General features: G+C 39.8%; 1 protein-coding gene across 1 annotated transcript in view; it reads right to left on the bottom strand.

Annotated features, from left to right (window-relative positions):
• LOC311237165 (uncharacterized protein) overlaps window positions 1–8425 on the bottom strand; it is a gene marked incomplete at its 3' end in the record, with an annotated part of 44508 nt that extends 36083 nt beyond the window's left edge. Inside the window, exon 1 of the mRNA XM_084324974.1 lies at window positions 8314–8425. The remainder of the gene's footprint in view (window positions 1–8313) is intronic.
• Between the last annotated feature and the right edge of the window lie 393 nt (window positions 8426–8818).

Consider the following 8818-nt stretch of genomic DNA (forward strand, 5'->3'; position numbering starts at 1 on the left):
GAACTGAGAAATTTGGCAGAGAGACGGCAACATTATCGTGGGTTTGCGCCGTGATGTATATCTCCACCTCCCAACGACTTGGTGCTGCTGCTCATAATGTCCGGTGAAAATAATTCCCTCTAAGCACAATTTGATTATTTGAATTGTATTAAAATAGGCTAAAATTAAATAGCCTATGCGATGAACGAAACAATCATTACATTTGTCGTTGCTTCACCAAGCAGCCGGTCAATGACATCCTGTGTCAGCGAGCTGGCAGCTGATATATTTACGTGAAGCATGGAGCAGGAGCAGACAGAGCAGAGCAGCGGTGTCAGCAGCGCCCCCACCCAACAGCTGAATTGCCAATGGCTGAATTGGAGTACTGCACCCTGCCAAGCCATGCTTCACGTAAATATATCAGCTGCCAGCTCGCTGACACAGGATGTCATTGACCGGCTGCTTGGTGAAGCAACGACAAATGTAATGATTGTTTCGTTCATCGCATAGGCTATTTAATTTTAGCCTATTTTAATACAATTCAAATAATCTAATTGTGTTTAGAGGGAATTATTTTCACCGGACATTATGACCGGAGAGATTAGATATGTCGGACTTCACCAGATTTTGCCGGTCAAATACCGGTAATTACCGGCTAACGGAAACGCTGAGCCAGGCATGAGAAAGGGAGCGCTGGATTTGTGAAAAACTCCCTCTTCCTAAACCACACGCTATCAGTCGTACCACAGTACTGGCAAAACGGGAGGAGCCTACAGTAAAAACAAGCGCCCTTCATCCCAATCCACACCGCATTTTTTTAACCAAAAAATATATTATATATTATCGGAGCTATTAGTGATGCACGATATATCGGCCGCCGATATAATATCGGCCGATATGGCCGTTTTTTTACACAGCGGTATTGGACCGATATCAAGATAGGGCCGATATTTATTATTAAAAAAAAAAAAAAAAAAAAAAAATTATGCGTTTTGGAAAATAGCTCTTTATTTGATTATCATAAAAAAGTGTTTTCTATACAGAGATATCGACATCAGTAAATATCGGTATCGGCCAGAACAGCAATATTAATATCGGTTATCGGTATCGGCCACAATTTTCACATCGGTGCATCACTAGGAGCCATCAATAATTTTATCGGGTTTAGGCATGCGCCGGTATGACATTTTGAAGGTATGATAACCTTGGGCAAAAATACCCCGCTTCACGGTATATCACGGTATTCGGTAAAAAATAAATGTGTTGGCGATAAGGGTTCCACACGGACCATATTGCTTGTTACTTTCCTGTCAGCACACTAACTGTTAGCTTAACGTCAACAGAGTTTAACATTCAATTAATGTTTATCGTCGTCTTTCGACATCCCCGCCTCAGACTCCTATCCTTCTCATGATTATGAATATGTAACGGATTGTAGGCCAATCTCACTAAAGTTCCTCGACCGAAATCAATTAGCAACATGATTCACCGGTACTACTACTAGCTAGCTGGCTAACTAGCTAACGTTAACTATCTCCTGTCAAAACTAGGGATGGGAATTTAAAGGATTTTATCGATACGATTCCATTATCGATTCTGCTTATCGATTCGATTCTTTATCGATTCCCTTATCGATACCTGATCAATTTATAATTTACATAAATAAATTGGAAATGCAACAGAACTACATTTACATTTAGTCATTTAGCTGATGCTTTTATCCAAAGCGACTTACAAGTTCTGTACGACAAGCCATCAGGAAGGGCACAACTCTATCAGCTGAGCAACAATGTTCATCAAAGTGTTGAGTGCTACAGTGTAGGTTAGTTTATTAGGACAAGTGCATGACAGTACGGTTAGTTAGGGTTAGATATATTTTTTTTTATTCAGATAATGGTTGAAGAAGTGAGTCTTTAGTCGACGGCGAAAGATTGGACATGATTCGGCTGTCCTAACTGGGGTGGGTAGTTCATTCCACCATTGTGGGGCAAGGACTGAGAATAGGCGACTTCTCTTTGATGACCCTCCCGGAGCTTGGATAGGAGTAGGTCTGAGGCGGCCAGAAGATGCAGAGCGTAGTGGTCTAAGCTGGTTAGAATAACAACATGCAACTTGACATTTCTGATTGTCATTTATTGTTGAGCCCCCATGTCAGAAAAATACAAAAACTGTAAAAAATAAAACATTAACACTTTGGCTGCCATTCATTATCAACCATAGGTTGCCGGCTCTATTTGTCTATAGAGAAAGTCCCCTTCTTTGCAGGGCTATAACTTTTTAAATTCTATTGCTACATTGCCATTATTAGGGCCCATTCAAAGTCCTATATGTATTGTTCATTGTGTAGCAACGTTAAACTTTTTCATTCACATATTCATAGTAAAGTATGGTCTAATGTATAAGTATGTTTTCATCTCTTTCTGCAGCTTTCTCCAGAACGTGATCTATAGCCCCAAATACATTATATTGATGATGCAATACAGTTTTATGGCAATCAGCGCGATATAAAAGATTCCAACTAGACGTACTTCTAGAAGTTACTACACGTCAGCGTTATACCAATCATCTAATGTGGGTCAAATGTTGATAATAGCAGTTAGTATCGAAGACGGTAATTTTACACGCTAAAACTTACCCCAGTCTCCGCGCGCCGTTGGGCGATCATCGTAGAGTAGAAATTTTACCATTATGGGATGTCGATTTACCCGGTCCATCTCCAGCTTGTATAATGGTATATACGTCCAAATCATGTTGTTTATCGAGTTATTGGCAATCGATCGCTATGTAGTGTGTCGAGATCGAGCCTCGGGACCTATAGCGAGTGCCCGGAAGTAATACGGCCGACCAGCACAACCTCTACGGCACTTCCTGTTAAGCGATTGCGCCGATCGGCCACCAGATGGCGCTCCTGAACCACCAGAGAGCTCAGTGGGTCCTCCTGGTGGATCTCAAGCCAGCGGAGGGGAAATATGAATCCGATCCCAGATTTTTGAAATATTGATATTAAAGATGCTGTAAGGCGTCTTCGGCAACTTGAGCATGGCCGGGAATGACGTGTTTAGGCGTTTTCCGGCAGCCAAAGTGTTAACTATAGCCTACACTTAAATAAAAGAATGTATTTGAGATTCTCTTAAAATGTATTTATTTTTTTATTCTTAAACTAATTTAATCTATTGAATAACAGGTCGTTATTCCTCTGACTTCTGTCTCACACACACACACACAGTCACACACACAGTCACACACACACACACACACACACACACACACACACACACACACACACACACACACACACAAGTAGCCAAACAGCGGGAGCATTTCGGGAGCATATTACCAAAACCCAGGCAATTTCGAGCCCTTAAGGAATCAAATAGAGTCTGCCATGGCTACATGCTAACGTTATTGCGCAACTGTAGGAAAAACCTGGCAGCGATAAGGGAATCGAAAGTCACGGGAGCCACACTGTTCCAGGCATCGGCCAATTAGGAACCGGTTCCCAACGGGAACGGGTTTTCGATTCCCATCCCTAGTCAAAATGTTAGCTGTAATGGATCATACATGATGTGCTGTTAGTTATCTGAAAATAATGCTCTATACACGGTAGTGTTGTCACGATACTGGAATTTCGACTTAGATACGATACCTTGAAAAGTATCGATATTATCGATACAAAAAATATATATATATATCTTTTTTTTTTTTTTTTTTACAAATTTTGCTTTTGTTGCTGGTTGATTTTCCTCAGCTTCTCTCTGGTACTATAAGAGAAGATAAATATAACACTTTTAAAACCCTTTGTTTATCTTTAGATCACACATTTAAAAATAACTGTTCATCTCACTTCAATCATTTTTATTGCAGAACATGGTATTTTCTCAAGCAGACAGATGTAAACACTGTAATCTGTGTTGCATGTACCTGACAAACTGAACTGTTATTACAGTCATATTCCGACTTAACTGAATGCACATGTGTGTGTGGACTACTGTACTATTACAGGTATTGAAATGAACAATGCAACTTCCTTAAAAATAAATAAAAAAAATTATGAATAATTAAATATCGATATTTCGGGAAATGAGTATCGAAACAGTTTTAAATATTCAGAATCGATATGTATCGATTTTTTGATGTTTTTGACAACACTAATACACAGGGTAATTAACGTGAGCTAACGTTAGCCCTTCGGCGAGTGGTTTGCATGGCCACTGGACAGTAACGTTAGCTACAGCTTCCGACGTTAGCCTAACTAACGTTAGCTACATATCTAGCAAGCTATAGACAAAGAATGTTTAATGTGACGATATCGATTTTTTTACACCGATACCTTTATGCTCCTCAAGCCGATATTTATTGTATTATAATTTTCTTTTTTTAAATGTATATATATATATATATTTTTTTTTTATCAAATATATATATATATTTTTTAGTATTTATAAGCTCCGACGTCATCGGTACTGCTATCGGTACTCGAGAAATTAGAGTTTTTTTTTGAGGAATTTAAATGTCGCAAACTAATCTTGTTGGCCGTTTTCTATATCTCTCCTGCCTCGGTGTCTCTGCCTGCGCGAGGAGCGGGCTGTGCTCACACACACACACACACACACACACACACACACACACGGGTGCTGCCGAGTACAGACAGCTCTGCTCTCATCATGGCGGACAGAACGAAACGTTCAAAAGTCTGGGTCTATTTTACTAAAGTCGATGCCGACAACGCTCGTTGCCACAAGTGCAACAAGACATTTGCCAGTAATGTATAAGCGCTGGTACTTGTCAATGTGGCTGGCGGGGAGCTAACGTTATTAGCCTGAGCTCCGAGTAGAATAATGGCCGACAATCCGGAGGTAAATAAACGAACGAGAGCTTCTGATTGGTGGTAAGAAGAGGTGGGTGCAAGCGGTGGGACGTAATTGGCAGATCGACTGTCTACCTCCGAATGTAACGTGACTACGTCACAGCCAAGAAAGGGAGCGCTGGATTTGTGAAAAACTCCCGGTTCCTAAACCACACGCTGTCAGTCGTACCACAGTACTGGCAAAACGGGAGGAGGCTATAATAAAAACAAGCGCCCTTCATCCAAATCCACCCACACCGGATTTCTTTTAACCAAAAAATGTATTATTATCGGAGCTATCAATAACGTTATCGGGTTTATCGGGATGACGTCATAATTGCTGTTATCGGCCCGATAATTATCGTGCATCCCTAGTTGTAACGTTAGTTTAGGTTTGTGTTAACGTTAGATAATGTACAAAATAAACGTATTGCGCTGCTATAGACGTTGCTCTTTTATTTTGAAACCCCCCAGAAAGGAAGTCATTATATTAGCTTTAGTGTTAGCTAGGGGTGGGACAATACATCGATCCAGATCGATATATCGATCTATTATCAATAATCAAATAGGATTGATGCCACGTAAAAAGATCGATTCATATTGCGATACTCTTATTTTGAAAATCCGGCGACGGCGACGTCATCGCCCCGCGCCCAGTGTTGTGAAACTCAAACTCCGTTAACATCAACAGCAGTAGCGTCTAGAGCGTCACTAGTGTGCCTATTCTGTGACCCAAAACATGTCCCTGCTGTTTTATTCCACAACGGGTCCAATGCATCTAACCTGCTTTGCAATCCTCGTCACTCCATTATGCCCACGTCGCGTTAAAGATCGAAGATAACGTTACTTTAGCGTGAGCTAACAAGCTAACCCAGCGCCATAGGCAGAGAGAAGTGGGGAATGGGAGGGTGCATTCTCGGGGATAGCCCCACTAACAGGATCTGGCCGGTACTGCACCTTGGGACTCCCAATATGCTTTTCCAGCCAAAATACAGCTCTGTGACAGTGAATAGGATATTAATAGAGAGAAAAAAAAGAAAAATGAACCAAAAACAGTGAACAGGAGGTCTATTTGTATTAAAAACAATAGATTGTTTTTCATTTAAATGTCTGGAAGAGCTCAAAAATAAAAATGTCATGATATTTCCATTGCCTTTTTTTTTGTTGATTTAAATGTTACCGATTGTATTAAATGGGCACATAATATCGTCTCATATCGATCGCAGGCACCTGAATCGAATCGTATCATATCGTATCGTGGCAGACTGTGTGATATCGGATAATATCGTATCGTTGTCCAAAGAATCGATATCGTATCATATCGTGATTAAACTGGTGATTCCCACCCCTAGTGTTAGCTCCGGTTAGCTCCGAGCGTGCAGTAGTTAGTAGTATATTATCAATACCAGCCATTGGATTACTGTGTTCTAAATTGGGGAGGCTTTTAATCGTCAAGGTAAGAGGATTTTAAGTCATGGTATCCATAAACTTCAATCGGTTCAGATCCTTTGAATGAATGAGAATGTAAACAAACACGGCTTCCACGTAGAAATCACTGACTGCGCTCAGAGAGGAGTTTTCGGCAAAAAATTGTTCAGAGTATATCTGCTTAGAAAACGTAATTGTCTAATTCAATTATTTTTTATTTCTCCACGTGGTAAATACACAGGTCACAACATGTTTACAGGAACGTTTTGGAGTTGTATTTGGAGTGTATTTGGTGACTGTAGGGCACTGTAGGGAACGTCAGGCTCTAAAACCTTCCCACTTCCAGTGATGAAGCTGAGCTACACTAACGGAGCGACTGTTCCCTAAGCTAAATGCACGCACAGAGACAAGAAAGGTATGTTATCTTCATGTCTAACTCCAGGGAAGATGTTAAATAAGCTAATTTCCCAAAATGTTGGAGTTTTCCTTTAACTTGTGATTGCGGGCTTTACAAATAAATTTGATTTGATTGAAAGCATTACAATTTTGAAAACTGATAGGCCTACAACAAACAAATAAGTTAATCTCTAGTTTAGGTTACGGTCGAGTGTGACGTCTCAATCGAGGTTAAGGTTAGAGTTCATAAACAGTGAGGTTAAGTGAGGTCAGATTTTATTTTACCTAAACATAGAATCCGGGCCACTTATTTGTCAAACACTTACCTGAAGTTGTTGAAATGGTCCAACATATCAACATTTCAATGGAGAGCATGTCTGTTTACTGGGTGCTGCCATGATGAATTGAATGCAACTTACTGGGGGCTAACATCTTGATTAAAATGTAAAATTCATTATTTTATTACACTCCCCAAGTCACAGTTGACTCAGCACCCGGGAAACAGACAGACTTTCCATTGAATTTTGAAATGTTGGACCATTTCAACAACTTTGAGGTAAGTGTTTGACAAATAGGTGGCCCACATGTTTATGTTTAAGTAATATAAAATGCTTCTGGGTGAGTAAAATTAAATTACATAATGTTGCTTGGGAGATCTAAAGTTAATTTCAGTCTATGTTCATTTGCCCGCCTGTAATATGAAGTGAGCAAAGTGAAGCATACATACAGTATACAGCCAGGAAGCAGCCAGGGTTCAAATAAGAGCCATTTACTACATATAAATCGACGTCTCAGTTTAAAAAGTGGAGTACAGGTGTTACACGCTAAGTGCTACCTCAACCTATAGTCTACCCCTATAATACTGTATGATAGCCATGTACATTAATACTGATATACCATATATATATATTAATCTATATCTGCATATATTCCTGTTTATATACACTATATCTGGAGATCACTTGTTGATGGCCTATGCCCCAGAAGGGGTAGCAGGCGTAAGTAAGTATACTATATCTATATACATCCCATACCTACTCTTATTAGTTACAACTGTAGTGTATATACTAAGTTGTATCACTGTACATAATAACACTGTACATACATCAGATTAACATTACTCAGTAGCCATTTAATCACTTTTTTACATTTAATTACACTGTATATTGTTATGCACTTTACTGTTACATTTGCACCCGGGTAACCGGGTTAGATGTCAACATATTTTTGTTGTAATGATGACCATAGATATATATAGAACTATCTATGATGATGACAACATTATGGTCGTCACGTGACCCGCCAATAAGCCAAAGAAGAAGAAAAGTGGCTTGGCGTACGGCCCATTTTGTGCGTAAGTATACACACAACAATCTCGAACACGCGCAATGACACCCATGAAACCCGTGTGCCACAAGCGTTGAGTAGCCTGAAACCACGACCCCCTTCTATGCCATTCTATGAGCGATAGCGGCACGCAAGGTGCAGCTTGGCACCGAACATCACATGGCAAAGATAAATAATAATAATAATAATAATTGGACCAAAGAGAAATCCTCCGTCTGTCCGCGCAAAACTTGTTCTCCCCTGTTAAACTGGGTCAAAGGCTTTTAGTCTGCAGTTGGGAAAAGCGAAACTGAAACAACTTGTGGATATCGACTTACCTGAAATAGTGAAAGACAAGGTTCGTTAACTTAAAAAATACAACTGTCGTTAATGCTAATATTTCACATGTCCACGATTGGGATGGAGTCTTGGGAGTAAGGACATGCAATTCAAAAGTTATATCCAATGCACGTGCATTATTCACATTGGTTATGCGTAGACTCAAAATTGTACAAATATATAATACCTTAACGTATATAAAACGATTAGTTCAATGATGAATCCCCAACATCATGGTTTTTGTTGTTGATAGCAATCCCCAATCCCTCCATTTTTTACGTCATATCCTGTTTTAGCCGGAAGAGGCGGGGCTAATGACGGCTACAACTCCCAGAGTGCATCAGTGTCCATGCGTTATCTCAAAGAGGTTTTCTCAAGATTGATGCTATAGATCACATGGGGTCGGCAATGTTTAAAAGTGGTTTATAAACCTATCCTTAACCACTCCTACTACCTACAAATAAAAAATTCTATAGTTTACATAAATGTAAACATTTTCTTCCA

This window comes from Notolepis coatsorum (genome assembly GCF_963971535.1).
Source record: "Notolepis coatsorum genome assembly, chromosome: 11".
Taxonomy (NCBI): Eukaryota; Metazoa; Chordata; class Actinopteri; order Aulopiformes; family Paralepididae; genus Notolepis; species Notolepis coatsorum.